The 16082-nt window shown below is 46.9% G+C and overlaps 1 long non-coding RNA gene across 1 annotated transcript in view; it reads right to left on the reverse strand.

The window, feature by feature from the left end:
* Positions 1 to 15512, reverse strand: part of LOC146206502 (uncharacterized) — a 254334-nt gene extending 238822 nt beyond the window's left edge. The window contains exon 1 of the long non-coding RNA XR_014704447.1: positions 15316 to 15512. This is a non-coding gene — a long non-coding RNA (uncharacterized LOC146206502). The remainder of the gene's footprint in view (positions 1 to 15315) is intronic.
* Between the last annotated feature and the right edge of the window lie 570 nt (positions 15513 to 16082).

The raw sequence follows: 16082 nt of genomic DNA on the forward strand, positions 1-16082 counted from the left end.
GAGTATCAGAGAGAAGCGTTTGTTCACTTGGGATGGGTGCGATCGCGGCCCCACTTCAACTTTGGGTGCTGCTTTTTGCAAGCATCTGCGCGCAATGTGGATTATCTGCGTCAAACTGTCAGTATTCTTTTGTGGTGGTCGTGGTAAAGCTTTGGAGCAAGGCGAAGACGGTGCATGCTAGCTGAGAAACTTTTGGCGCTGCGCGCGCTGAGACAATACTGCGTCAGCGCTCCGCTTTCCGGACACATCTCAAGAGTGGGCTTGTTGGACGAACGAACACACGTCTGCACGAACGGCGTCTCGCTGTATCACTTTTTCATTGAACTGAGAAGGTGAGGTTTTATTGCCTTCAAAACATGTGTCGCGTTCCACGAAGCCTTCGTTCGGTCTGCTCCCTTTGCTGCGTGCTTTGATTACTGCAAAGCTTTAACGCGCCAACGTCAGCTGAGTGTGCTTTAGTGGGTATAACAGGGAGGTTATTATTGCCATCGAGATACTTTTTGTAGATAAGTGCTGAAGTGTTAAAAACTTGTAGTCTCACATTGATTCCTCTCGGCGGCAAATTAAACACGAATAAATTAAGCACTACCATAGGGCCTTTGGGGCCCTATGGTAGTGTCCCCTCTTTACAGTTATCTGTGGGCCATCTGTGTATGAACATTATTTAGGAGCTCGCGAATGGATCGCGCATCGCGGAACAGGGCCCGCAGACCGCTGTCGTCAGCGTGCTGCCCGACGTTGGAGTATGCCCCGTCAGTGTGATAGCAGTTGAAAATAACTGCAGCGTGCTTTGTTCGAGTTTCCTGCAATTATCTGGGACCTTGAAAACGAATTTTGTCCTGTCAAATAATTTGAGCATGTGTTATTTGATTCTTTAAGTGGATCGACTCACAAAATTTTCGATTCGCCATTCGAAAATTTTCTGTATTCGCACAAACCTTCAAACGAGAATAGGAGCGCCACGCTTAACGCCGATCTACGTGTATCAAAAGGTCTCAAAGAAAGTTATTTAAAGAGCTGGGCCCCGAACAGCCACATTTCTGTGCAACACCTCCTAAGCAAGAAAACGAGGAAAAGTGAGGAGAAGGAAATAAAGCGAAATATTTCGGAACATAGCGTCCTTGAATTTTATAAAGGCTTCTTCATAATGGTTGTCACTTCGCCTAACACTCTCCGCCACACAAGCCACGGAGGCTCGGTGGCTACGTACTTCGACTGCTGAGCCTCAAGGTGATGGATTCGATCCCAGACGCGTCGATTGCGTTTCTATGGAGGCGAAACGCGAAGACACTCTCGTTCCCCGCCCACGTCCTCACACCACCTCCCTTACACAACCAAATTGTTGCTGTTGCGATCGTTGTCCAGCAGCACCGATTTGAATGGGCCTTCCTCACCAAGTCCCCTCCATCATTTACCCATACGTACTATCATCGCAGTACTTAATTGTATCTACCCCTCCATAAACGCCATCTTTAAAGAAATATCCAGAATGAGATGGACTGAACCTCATTCGATTGAAGCGCGCTCGACTGGGCTGAACGGTCGTGTAATCAGATTTCAAGGGCAGCTTATTAAGAACCTCATTTATTTATTTGAAATATTTATTTCTTTGAAATACCCTAAAGGCCTAGTAAGGCATTACATGAAGACGGGGGGGGGGGGGGGGATATGGAAGCAAAACAGGAGGGTAGAACACAAACAGGTTAAGTGATGATGTTATGGGACTATCTGAGGGAAGTAAATCGCTTGTCAAGTAATTTTTGTACAAAATAGTCAGGCAAGCAATATTCCAGATAATAACAGCACTGTAAAAAGAGAAACATATGCAGCGATTTCAGCAATAGAGAAAAAACATGTACATCGCGCATGACAGACAGTATACAAAAGCGAATAATGAAAGCAGAAAGTAAAAAAGAATAAGATGATAAAAAAAAATTGCGAACTCACCGACGGAGGCACACAGATGATACAGATGACACCGAAAGAACCAAGAAAAAGAAAATCTACAGGGAACGAAAAACCGCACAATTCGACTACAATGGGTCTGAAATAGCTAGCAATGCTGCTTGGAACGCTGATAAATCAGCCAGAACAGCGATATTAGACGACAACTAGTTCCATTCGTTTATTTGGCTTGGTTTGGTTTGGGTTTTAAGGTTCCAAAGCGACTCAGGCTATGAGAGACGCCGCAGTGAAGGACTCCGGAAATTTCGACCACCTGGGGTTCTTTAACGTGCACTGACATCGTACAGCAAACGAACGCCTTGCTTTTCGCCTCCATCTAAAATCGGCCGCCGAGGCCGGGCATTCGTTTGTTGTCAAAGTTAGCGATGAATGCTGGTATTTTTTTGTTCGTGCAAAAATTGCGAACATTTTCTTTGCATGATCAAGGCGGGATCAGCCGTGAAGAGCAGGAAGAAGATGGGAGCGAGCAAATTTTGAATTGTTATATTATAAGGTGTAAAAAATGATAATAGCGCAAATTTCCTTCTGGAAGCGACCGATGGTAGGTTCAAAGTTTCTTTAATTGATGCGCTCTGACATCTTGAGTAGGATGATGTAATTAACCTTGCTGCTTTTGTTCTGGACGGATTCAAGAAGATTGGAAAGGGAGTCCTGGTGAAGATGCCATATGACAGACGCATATTCTAAGATTGGTCTTATCAGTGTAGTGTAAGCTTGATTGTCTTTTGTCAGAATTTGCGAGGTGTAAACGGCGCCTTAGCATGCTAAGTTTTCTAAAAGCTTTTTCGGTGATGTGATCTATATGAGCATTCTAAGAGAGATTAGAATGCAAATGAAGGCCAAGATATTTTATAGAAGAAACAGATTCAACTCTTCTATCGTTGATTGTGTAAAGGCTATATAACGGTCCTGGAACAGGCGAAAATCTGATGTTTAGTTTTTTCTTCATTAATTTTCATTTCCATATGGCCAAAGGTAACCTACAGCGCTCCATCAATCCATAGCACACTGCACATGGCAGTGTGCTACAAGCTCACACTGCCACGTGCAGCAAGCAACGCATATTAACAGCCATTTAATTCGGCAAAGAACGGGTGGTTGTATGGTCCGGCGACTTGCTTATATAATCCTTGCGGTAACGCGTTGGAGCGAAACCCAGCTGTTATTTCAAGGCCGCCGACATTGGTCCGCGCAAACTTAAGGAACAATCGAAACAGCAGAGGTCTCCGCATGAACGAGCTGAAAAAGAGGACACCAAAATGGCCCGAACATATTCGAGCCAAGGCCGTGTGAGCGCGCCTCAACGACCAGAAGGACGGAAAGCGCGGGTAGTTTCCCGATCAGATATCTTGACTGGCCCGTGTAAAACCCTGCCTCGTGATGCGCAAAATATAAACAATACATCAGTGACAGAGAGAGAGAGAAACCAGATGAAAGGTATGTAACAACACCGGGAAAGGAACTGCGAGTGCCTAGATTTTTCTTTCTTTACTCGCCAGTGCACGAGACGCGCTGTCACAGCAGAGCGCTGCCTACTGCTGCTAGCGTAAACCAGGCGCGGGCGCCGAGTTCCGTGCGCTGCATTCTTGACGGGCTGAGTGGCTCCGCTGAATGAGAAGGAGGAACGAACGGATCTCAGCGAATGAACGCCATCGACCGGGTTCTTATATATATAAGGACTATCTAAAACAGCTGCTCCAGCAGTAGGCGAAGCACCTTAACGGAGGAACTACAATGAACTTCCCGAGAGTGAGCTGTCAGTGAAGCGAGAGCTCTGCACCCTATTGGCCTTGGTAAAAGAATAAGGCCTATAATTGAAACAAGGATCAACGTCTCCCGAAAAGAAGCCGTCAGCTTACCACTAGAGGAGAATTTATGGCGCCGTGCAGGCAGAGCAAGATAAACGCTCTCGTATCAAACGCAGTCTCACGTGCAATCAGAATTGAGCTTTTGAATGGCGAAGTGAGCCAGATTTTAAGTCCTCGTCCGCTACAAATCGGCTTACGCAGAAAACAATTGCCGTGTTTTCTTTGAAACTGCAATCAAAACAAGGCGGGTACGCTATATAGCAAAGGTAATCCTCGCGCGGACCTTCTTAGATGCTTGCTCAGCCAAAGCGGGTTTCTTATTTTCTTCTGAGGAAACGAGGTTGTATATTAGGATAACACGACTTCTAAGAAACTTCGAATCACAAGTGTCGCGTTGAAGGCGAAAATACTTTTCTGATGGTTAACACTGGCTGTAATACAAAAAAAAATAAAAAGAAGCTGCGCGCGAGACGTATTTTAAATCAGAAATTTCCATGAATCAGTTTTTCTTTTCTTCATGCCGTGTTGTGACTTTTGCCTTTTTTTTTTTATAAAACCAAGGAAATATAACAATCATGGTGAATTTTATGGCGCAAAAGCATATTTGCCCAAAGATAGCCTCGTTGCAGCGTGAGCGTGTGTTTGATTCATACAGACGGGGGGCCGGGAGGGGTGGGGGGGGGGGGTCAAACATTTATTGTGTAGCATTTTCCCGCGCTGGAACCGAGTGGCACTCCAAACGAAAGTCAGTACCCACTGTAGCGCACAGGGGATCGAGCCCCACACCTCCCGCATAAGAGGTGGATGTTCAAATCACGAGACTTACGCTGCGGACATCAATACAATAGGGATGACACTTAGAAAAAGGCGGGCTTCTTGTGCGCACTGACCAGAACCTTGAAACGTTTGATGTCAAACGGGCTTTCGCAGTCAACGGTTGCTCGTAATGCCTGGAACTATTTCTGGGGTTTTAAATGCACAAATATTCATGCCGCGAGCCTAACATCGCAAAGGGCGGTAAAAATGCTCAGCAAAATATAAAAGTAATTACGACGATTACGTCCGCGGTGATGCGGATAATCACTCCGGTGATCCGCCTTGTACTTTCGCAATCGATGGATCTACGCTGAACGCTGCTGCCCCGCATGAGTGTGTAAGACGATTGCGTTTCTATTTCGAGAGGTTTACAACGAGTGCTCCGATTGTGACGTGAGAAATGTGTTGGCACGGACTTTGAGCATCCTGTCGTGCTGCTGGCAGCGTCCCGTAAACGTTCGTCCTCCGTTCAGTGCAGGGCTCCAAGCACCATTATGAGCCTTCGGCCGCATCCATGGCCCTCTCGCCACGCGACTGATGCTCCACTGCGAATGTTCGCCGGGTATCGTTAATAGAATACAAAGGCGCAAGAAAACTAAGACGAGGACACACAGTAGACAGGACAGGCGCGAACTACCAACTGATTTTGCTAACTAGAAAAAAACATCTGCTCATAACCACATGAGAGACACAAATAAACAAACACAGCAGGCGCAGGAAAGGAGCGGATTAAAATTCTGGCAGAGAACCACGCAGAAAGGAATTCTCCTCGCCTGTTAGGGACGCATACGACTTACTCACGAACCCGGATCCCCATTGTTTATTAAGGTATGCATCCATTATTTAACTTACCCAGCTTACCTTTCGACCGACCAATGAGCCTGGCTTTATCGAAAGCAAGGTAACATTGACAAATTCTGCAGTGTGTCGCCATGTAACTACCATAGCCAACCTTCACCTACGTCCTATGCTATCTCGCCCTATAATTTAAGAACTGGCCAGTCTGTCCTGTATATTCAAGACCGCAGCTATAATGGGGATGATTTACTACTACCATAATACTATAATAATACTACAATGAAGCACCCTTAATCGCGACCTGCATTCATCCATGCTGAAGCCGGAACAGCTGTGATCGTCCATCTAGCGAATGCAGCGCGCACCAGCGAGTGTGACAGCCATGGCGCTGTGAAGTGCCGACCGCAACAGCGGTGCACTATGTGAACACAGTTGCTTGATTCCTGCTACATGCTCTATGACGTTTTTCCTTCTTTTAAGTTTCAAATCTGCGACAGCTTGCAGGGTGCAGGCAGAACTTACACAGACCTTGTAGCCTTTGGCCGCCTTCTTGATACTGCACAATAGAGGATGAATATGTCGGATTACCACGACTGCTCACTTCGTTCTTTTCTGGCCGATTACTATCAGAAGCAGATTTGCGTCTTTCTTCTGATCTGCGCGCTACTTCATGCTCACATGTTTTATTCAGGGCTTCAATTAGGAAAGTCAATATTATTTCCCGTTTCACAAGCTTAGAATGAGCACTATCAAACGGAAGCTTGCATATATAGTCGCTAAATCTCTCTGAAAAACCAGCCTTAATTCTAAGGGGTGCAGGTTATATATCATTCCTAGATCCCACAGGGGAAACACAGCCTCTTGGATGCGCCGCTGAACATGCTGATGATGTCATCAGTAATGACGCTTGGTTTTGAACCTGCGTGATCGATGAGTACAATTAGGTAGTCGCCACAGTAGCGAAATACGAGACGAAACCGATTAGTGATACGTTCTTTTTTATTTAGCTTATGACAAAAAAAGTCAATCAAAATAGTGGCTAAGGATGATTCATTGCAATGCTTCTATTGTATTTACGTGTCTATCATATTGTTATAAGCGGTTTTTTAGAGGTAACAAAATCAGTTGGAAGTTGGCGCCTGTTCCTTGCGTGTCCTCGTCCTCGTTTTCATGCGCCGTTGTATCCCATTAACAATTTTCCTTCCCAAACTAGCTCAAACCAAAGTATTGCTGGTTCTCAAGATGCTGCACCATGCTGTCATTTCAGGATTTTTTTCGTGAGACGCTCCAAAGCATTAAGCAGCGTCTTTTTTTTCTACTCCGCGCCCCACCTATTGACAATGAAATTAGCGCGAGCCATAAGATATCTGCACTAGGTGGTCAGGTGAGCCCCGGACATGGAATGAGTGCGAATACAAACATGTTTTGCCTGGGAACCGTTGTTCAAACAGCTAGCACTAAGTCGGTTCCACGAGCCATACCTTAAAATCATTAAATATTAAAGAATGCCCAAAGTAATAACTGTAGAGCTGTTGCACCACAGTTATCTTCCTTTGCTGCTTCTGAGCGCGTGCGATATTTTTTGCCTTCAAATGGGCAACATACGGATAACCGGAATTAGCATAGTACTAGCCAAAACAGCGCACACGAAATTTAATTACGGTTCCTTCCTTAGCTGAAATAGGCGTAACATGTAAAGATCAAACGGACAACGCATGACGTCCGCCTCCCTGTAGTTCGCATACCGGGTATAAAACGTGGCCGCGTGACAGAAAACCCCGATTATCGTTGCACATTGCTGTGTTGAACTTCCCCCAAGAGGCCAATCGCCGGGGGCGCTTTATTTTAGTAGAAACGGGAGTACGCGGAAGGTGTGATGGAACAAGCTGACCACGGTCCATGTTGCCCCCTCTTCCCATACGCCTCTGGGGCACCAAATAGCACTGACACTGTGACCGAGTGAGAAAGTGCCAGCCAAAACATGGCGAAGCATGTAATTGTAAATACTCGTACGCATCGCGTTGAAAAACAAAAATTGGTGCCTCTCTCTCCCTGGATCGCTGCAGGTCACCAGCGTTTCGGAGAACGGTGTATACGCTTCTCCGGTGGTAATTCCGTTCCCTCAACGGTAGGGTCCCATAACTTCTTTCTCCTTACTGGTTGTCTCTCTGCGAGTTAAACGGCGATTGTTGGTGAGAGATGTCTCTGGAATGCAACCTAAAGGTAGCATACACTCCCTGAAGGCAGAAAATGATTACCATGAAAATAACTGCGTAGTGTGACCGTTGTCATACCGTCATCTCCTGGCTCTGTAACGGCTGGTTTTGCTGCTATTAAGAATCAAAAACGTCCCATAATGCAGCCTAAAGGGGGACACACCCCAGCCGAGATGTTAGTAATTTATTTTAATCTTAAGTATTGCAAGAAAGTAATACACGAAAAAAAAATTGCCCTCAGTGGATTTGAACACATGTTTTGAGTGCTGAGATGAGCAGTATTAATCATTGCGCCACAGAAGCGACAGGAACAGCGGGCTTTAAATGCGCTCTTATTCGTTTTGACAATATTTCCGCTATTTGTCAGAGGACCCTACCGTTGAGAGAACGGAATCACGCGTCTCCGGTATCCGCAATGATTCTGCGTCGCATTCGGAGTGCCATACGTGAGTGGCACTTGGGGCATCATGCACGCGGCGCTCCGGCTGCCAGGTGGTCCGTCTTCAGGGTCACGACCGCAGAGCGCTTCCCGGCGCGCTGCACGTGGCGCCTGCTCGTGTATCGATCGCGCCGCCCGATTACGTGGTCTTTCCGCCCCAGAGCGGCTCTTCTTCCCGGTTGGCGCACTTCCGCGGAAGGGATCATCCTCGCCCCACCCTGAATACCGCTCGCGCCGCTTCCCAAGTGCGGATTGCACAAATAAACCCACAATGATTCGGAAAGTTGCAACTTAATACGTTGAAATTAATCGAAGCAACTAAACTGCACAAAATGAAAAATGCGTTCAATTGGGATGTGAGTTGCGCAGTCAGCAATGCATCTTGCAGTGGCACACAGCTGATAGTTGTGGAATGGCATACGTTCGCACACAGAGCATCTGCAATCTAAGCCCTGGAATCGCTTATGAAACGCCTTCGTGGCTCCTTCGGTTTTCGTTTGCCTCCGACACTCCCCTGCTTTGGCTTGTGAGGCCACCACTCTCAAGTCTTGAGGCTGAAGTCACCTTGGACAATCGGCTTCGACAGTGCACACTACGAGATCTTGACGCCTATTGGTTTGCTGTGCAAAGTGCAAGGTCTCGACGGCTCGCCGCTTCTTTGCCACTCTCTACATCAGCAGATATATGCTATCTCCGGCTTCCCTGTCGCATCTTCGAAGATGCAGAAAGAAAGCTGCGCAACCAGTCGACCAACCGGTCAATTGCAAGCATGTGCTGGCACGAGCCTGCATGAGCCCGGGTCCCATATTGATGTGATCGACTATGTGCTTTTCTAAAGCAACATGCGGTATACAAATGGAAACCAACCTTGAAAGTGGGCACATTGAGGTCATGTCGTGAGTGTGCTCCTCCATGCAGTTGCGTTTGATGCGGACGTCGCTGAAATCGACATCTCGCGGTTTGAGCTTACTTCTAACAGCTGTCAGTGTAAAAGAAAATGAGGTTGGCGTCAAGAGAGCTGTTTGGGAAACTAGTTATCGATCGGCTAATCAGTCCTTATTAGTAAAGCACGAAGGGGTGGCCGGTGTCCGACAGGTACGTACAGTCTTGGTCAATAGGGTATGGCAAGTAGGTTTCACTGTTGTCCCATATAGGAGGGCAAATATGCAGCGAACGTGAAGCTCCGAAACCCGAGGACGAGCAGAGCTCTCCTCCTCAGTCTCGCACAACTTTGAAACTTCGGAGGCACCGCATTTATCCCGCTACATGGCTGTAATGCGAACAAGACCGGGCAGTTGAGAAGGGCGGCGCGTAGAGGACACACGCGTCCGGAATGTGCTTTTCTCCCGATTTGACTCACTGTTTTAGGGACGAACTAAGAACATAGCTGTTGCCGGAAATAGAAATATTCAGTTACTCATCCCATGCTTCTGACACTTCTGTGAAAGGGTTTCTTCTTGTTTATGTTTGTTATTTTCGGCCTCTCGCCATGTGTTGAGGGCCGTCACTGTGGACATGAAACTTCTTTTGCCCGATGCATGGAGTTTGCGTGGGCGCCCAAAGAAATGTCCACGCTGCGTTTAGTTTTTTCGCGCTGCCACAACGTTTTCAGTAAACTTATCACCACTATTCCATAGAACTGCTAAAACCAAGCCGCCTAATCATATATCGCTCTAGAGCTGGAGCCATCTTCGAAAGTGTTCAGAATGCCAGGTGAGCTCTGATAATGTGGTAAGCGCGACAGGATTACCGTATCAAGAAAAGTTGCGCAAAAATAAAGTCTGCAGAAAACTGTTCTCAGATTTATTCCGGTTTAACCTATTTATTCGTGCGTAAGCTCTGTCAAGCATGACTATGCATCAAACACATCAGCCGGACTGGCACACAACTCACCGTAGCGATGAGCAACCAAGCGAAGGCGAAGCAGTTGTTACCGCCCCTCTCCCCCATATTCACGTGGTCAGTGTACGTTAAAGAACCCCAGGTGGTCCAGACTTCCTGAGCCCTCTACTATAGAGTTACACGGCTCAAGGTGAAACGCGCAAGTGAATGAATGACCTTGAGAGTTTCTGGGCGAATAGGTTGAATTGTCCGGAGCCCTCCACTACGACGTCTCTCGCTTCAAAGTAAAACACGCAAGTGAATGACCTTGGGACTCACTGTGCGAAGAGTAGACCTCACGCTCTAAAAAAGTGTCCTCCGAGGTGCGCGCCAGCATCGCGACATTCTTTCTACGAGACCATCTTCTAACAGGCGCGTAGTTCTACTGAGATTTGAAGTTAAAGAGCAACAGCAAGGGAGCCAGGTTTCTGCTTTAATCTGCGCTATTATAAATTGCATCGCGAACTGATGTCCTAAAGTTAGCCATCGTACTGACTATCGCATTTAAGCTGAAGTACCAACACGAATAAACAATAAACCAGTCAGAACTGAAAAGAACAAACTGTGTGCCGCATGACACACAAAAAAAGAAAACAAAAAAACATGGCCTACTTTTGATTGTCTTAGGGAAAAAATAAAACAAAGGTCCAGGCTGACGCGCTTTCATTGTGCTAAGTCACGGCACTGAGGACAGCAGATGCTCGCTTCAGCTACGTTCTTTGAGTCGCAAGTGAAAAGCGCCTTTGCGGCGTTAGGCGATGCGACTGGAGACGTGGAAGGCGTAGTTACCTTCATATTGTTAAACATGGAAAAAAAATTACAGTTGAAAAAAAAAGAGAAGCAAATGGTGATGTTTAGAAAAGCAACAGTTGGAGTCATTCAAAAAGAATTGTGCTTGGAATATCGCAACACTGCAACATCTAGCCACGGACAGCCGCCTGCATCAAAATATATATACCATCGCTTAAATGCGAAAACCCCCTTCAAATGGGGCCCGCTTTGACGAGCACAACCCTGCCTGCTTAACTTTACCAGGTGTTTTGCGGCAGAGAACAAGAGCTAAGAGTAAAACTTTCCTATTACTGCGCTAGCGCTACAAATAAGGCTTCTAATAATCCTTCATTTGTCGTTCACCTTTCTACAGATGGCACACAGACACATCTGGGATCGGTCAAGAATTGCGGGGAAGAAAGAGCCTTTCAGATATATATTTGCGCGGCGAAAAAGAAAGTGAGAGAAAGGAACGTGAAAAAAAAAACAAACATGTAAAGTACAAAATTAAAGAAAGCACACACGCACAAAAGGTCGTAACGCACGCAGAAGAGCAACGCTGTGAGGTCTACAGGCAAGTAACATTGGAAAATTTAGCGAGCCAGTTGATCAGAGTTCCAGTAAAATATTTTTAATGGTCGAGCAAACCGCCCTACATGTGACTGTATCCAATGTCGGTGGCGCCAAATAATAATAATAGCGGGCTGCTCAAACTAAGGGCTGTTAGTAAGCGCCGTTGTTGTCTTGTTCCTAATTGTCCATTGTCGCCGAGCATCTTCCTTCATGAATGCCCCAGCCGGTTCAACTCTCCGTTTTTCTCCACTAGAAAAGCCATTGGGGGAAAAAGCCAGTGTGAACTTTGCCGTGTTGGGACTTGCCGCATGCCACCTGCCTCGGCTAGCAGGTGCAGAAGTGGAGGTAAATAAATGAACATCCGCACTTGAGAGGAGGGCGGGGCCCGAAAATGTCTGCCACGGAACGAACCTCCGGCAGTGGTTTCACAAAAGTGATCATGACTACCCATTGGAATGACTGAGAAAGCAGCATAAAAGCTAAAAATGCTTCAACAAGGAGCGTAGCAAAGTTCCTCACCATTCTCCTGAGTGCAGTTGAGGAAGAAACGTTTAATGACCAAAAAAAGAATAGTACGTGAAAAAGTGGTAAGAAAATATGAGAAGATAAGAAGTATGAGTCACAATAAAAAGCAAGGAGAAGACATAATGCTAACGCATTGTCATTGCAATAATAACGCATTGTCTTCGTGCATTAATGGAAAAGGAAAACTGTCGAACTTCGAAAGCAACCGCGACGGATTATTTCGCATGCATCAAGCCAAAACTATAGATAGATGGATTTATTGAAAGGAAAAGGCAGAGAGGTTGGCCCGAATAATTCAAATCTGGCCTGCTACTCTGCACTGGGGAAGGGGAAGGAGAGAAGAAAGAAGGTCATGATGGGTGACGATGTGGGAGAAGGCATATGAAATATATATACAGACACAGCAGCTTGCTTTACAAACGTGAATCAAGTCCGCTGGCGCTCAAATAACGGCAAAGAGCGCGCACTGCCTGGACGCCCTTCCCCTTGTCCTGCCAAGCGCCCAGCAGCAGTTCCTCCGACAGAGGCCTCTTGTCTAAACGCTTCAAGGAAGCAGCTAGCACATTTCTTTCGTTCGCATACTCTGGGCACACCAATAATACATGGTCCACAGTCTCTGGGATGCCACAAGTTAAACATTCCGGTGAGTCCAGCTGTCCAATTAAATGTAAGTATTTGCGCGTGAAAGCCACGTTTAAACGAAGTCGATGTATCAAGCATGTCTGATGACGCGGAATATCACGCGGAACATAAAATTTAAATGTTCGATCAAGCCTTCTTAGACGGATGTGTCGGGCGTCTGGTTGAGCCCAGTAAGCTGCTGTAGCAATATTCATATAACTCTTTAGAAGACACGTCGTATCCGCTCTTGAAAAAGGCACAGGTTTATATTCGAGATGCTGGAGTTATTCAGCCAGGGAAAATTCAAATGCTTTACAAACAGCTTTTTGTTCGTTAAAGCCAGCAACCGCTCGCGTTTATGGCCAGCAAAGCCTGCGCCAATGCGGTCACAGCTCGCTCCCCTAATTGGCTTCGCAGGGCACTTACATAATCACTCCATTACGACGCGCAGATTCGCACTTACGCAGCGTGATGGAAATGCGCGCGAAGGTATATAGCGCTCTCTCTATACGACGGCAGCGGGGACCGACATTTCGAAACTCTGTCCGATTAATAATTTGAAAGCCTGCGATAGTCTGTAATGACCATACTGAGAGATGACGTAAAGCTAACGACGAGTTCTATAAAACTGGGAAAAATTAGCTACTTGGCTTGTCGGGTACGAGCAGCCTAATCGTTGTGAAACAGACGGCAGCCTCGCCTCGAGTATATTCAAGCGCAGTACCGCTGACAGAAATGCAACGGGGCTGCAGTAACGTACGCGACAGCGGAAAACACTGGCAGCTTAAAAAATTACCTTGCAACTTTGTGCTTGAGCTCTCGGTATATATATATATATATATATATATATATATATATATATATATATATATATATATATATATATATATATATATATATATATAGAGAGAGAGAGAGAGAGAGAGAGATGTCCACCGCGGTCGTGCAGCACAACAGCAGCAAAGCAGCTGTAGTTATGAGACGTTCACATAAGCGTCTCGCGTTCGAACGCCTTTTAAAGCACGATCAAAGCAATTAGCCACTTGGAAAGCTTTATCTTTGGCTGTCCCTACATGCGACTAGATGGCCGTTTCCCAAGCGCTTCCATTTTGCTGGTCAAGGGAAGGAAAGCAGACTTCGCGCCTCTTTCTGACAAGTCCATACATTCACTTTCAGATTCGAAGTAACATGTGTCGTCACTGACTGCTATTCCGTCTCGTGATGTTTGCTGAGATGAAACAACACACTGGTTGAATCAGAAGCGTATAAAGAAAAAAAAAGAAAAAGAACAGTGAGAGGAATCGATTTGTGGTTGCGCTCTGGAGAAGCCTCAGACGATCTGAATTTAACGACAGCCATGGAACATTTTTTTCTCCTCCCACAAGTCACTGCTCCGTTCACAGGCAAAGTTTAATATATGGTTTTTATTGACACCTTTCTTATAAAATAAGTCACAGCAGCAGTAGTTCAAGGGGTATCGTTATTGCAAAAATTTTCGGTCGATATTTTTCAACCCATTCTCTCACCTTAATCATATATTTACGCATTGTACACTAGAAGTTATCATTTCATATGAGTGAATACTAGACTGGACTGCCTTCAAATGCTAAGTGAGCAAGTAAGTAACGTCGTGGCGAATGTAAATTACGCAGAACGCTGTATACAATATAAAGCGGTGGAGACATAGCACCACGGAGGGAGAAAAATCTACTCCTGTCATCTCTATCGAGGAAAAGGAAACGCCGAGCAAAAGCAGCGGAAGCGACACAGGAAACAGGGCTAATTGGCCTCGCATGCCAGACAGGATGAATACAATCACTGAATTCGCAATAACATCCAGGCAAAACAAGAACATTGGGGTGCTACTAATGATGAAAGTATGACCGCAAACTTCCCGATTTTAAAATAGGCAACGCCGAGACAACAGGTCGCTTTATTTGCTGCTGCATATGTCGGTTATGTGCCTAAGAAGACGCAGTACTTCTATATTATCATACGGAAACGTGCCTTTTTTTTTTTTTTCATCCCCTAAGCATGCATTAATGACAGCAGCCAGGATCCATCTAATCAAGTCGTTCAGTAATTTCGCTGCTGCAGCTATTTCTCAGAGACATCACTCGCTGCATCAGCCCTGTTGAGATAGGGCTGGCTTACCTCGGTTAGTGAGCCAGCAGTGGTTGAAATGAGTACGACATTATATACATGAAACTTGGGAAGGCATTCGAACGCCTTCCGTGTACTATCGTGAATTAAACACAAGTTGGTAGCAGCGCAACGAAGATTGCGCCTTGAACTGAAGCAGTGGTACAGACATTGCCAACTCTGTAACCATCTGCTTGCCCTCCCGCACGTATGACCGCATGACAGACAATCCCAATGACAACGGTCGCGAATGGCAGCTGTCAGCATTATGAATAATAAATTTTAACAATTCGTCACCGGTGAGAAAGTAAGTGAGTTTAAATGACAGTGGAATGTCGAGCCAGTGTACGCGCCAACTCGCGGTGGCGCGTGCCCAGCGCGCGCGCCGTCCGGACCTTGCTGCCGGAAGCATCGATTTCGCGTGTGGCCAGCTGGCAGGCCCGCCGTTCGCGTGACACACCGCGGGCTCAGGGGACCGAGCCGAGCAAGGCCGTGCGTCGCGGCAGAGCCGTGCCCGGCTCGTCGCCCTGATGGCACCTCCGAGCTGCGCGCCCTTTCACTAGGCCTAGAGACCAGAGCCAAAAGCATCCCGCAGACGGTCAGCAGGAATACAACCCTGTGCGTCCTCCCCCACTCCACTTGGGTGGTGCGTGCACGCCTCCCCCCCGCACCTCACCCTCGCAGTTGTGGAAACCAAGCGCGACGCCGCACGCGGCCGCGCGCGCATCCTCCGTCGGAGCTGCTGCGGTGTCCAGCTTACCTGGAGGAACGCTGCTGCAGCGTGGCCCGATGCTTTTGCTCCTGCTGGGCTTGTCGACTCCGGAGCCCTGCCTCAGTACGAGGCCATGCCGCTGCAAAGCGTGTCTCGGTGTTTGCAGCTAGTAGCGGGCGAGGAGGAAACTACGGGAAGCGCCAGAGAGCGAGCGCCTGACCGCATCGATCGCGCACGAAACGCTGGCCGCGCCCTCTGCGCCCTTGTACGCCGGGGAACGCCGTTTTGCTGCGTGGTCACGACCACGCGCGTAAACCCCGGCCCTGAGTCTGCGCTGAGTCACGGGGAAGACACGCGGCAGAGCACGCCGGCTTTGAAGCAACGCAACGTAACGCTCGTGGCAAGCAGGTCTCGCAGCAAGAAGGCCTGCGTCTGTGCCAAGGTTGCAACTGAAGATGACGAACTAACAACAGCACGCGGGAGAAAAACTGATTTATTATTATAACAGGCGGAAAGGCATGTACGGAAGTGTACGGATTAGTTAGTGATAAATGTATTTCTGTACCTCTGAAGCCTTCACAATATTGAGGACTGTTTATCATGAAATTTAGAAGTTGCATATGTTTCTCGTTGGAGTAAATGCGATAACGCTTTTCATTCCGCGAATTTTTGGCATTGGGTTCGGCGAAAAGTTAAACGTCTTTAGTTTGTTTGGTTTTTGGAGAAAGGAAGGCGCAGTATGTCTGACTCCTCGGTGGACACGTACACTTACCTTTGACGGCATACAATTGGACTAACCTCCAAATTGACAAGCA

Source organism: Amblyomma maculatum, chromosome 1 (assembly GCF_055883805.1).
Source record: "Amblyomma maculatum isolate TAMU_Amacu chromosome 1, ASM5588380v1, whole genome shotgun sequence".
In the NCBI taxonomy this organism is placed as follows: Eukaryota; Metazoa; Arthropoda; class Arachnida; order Ixodida; family Ixodidae; genus Amblyomma; species Amblyomma maculatum.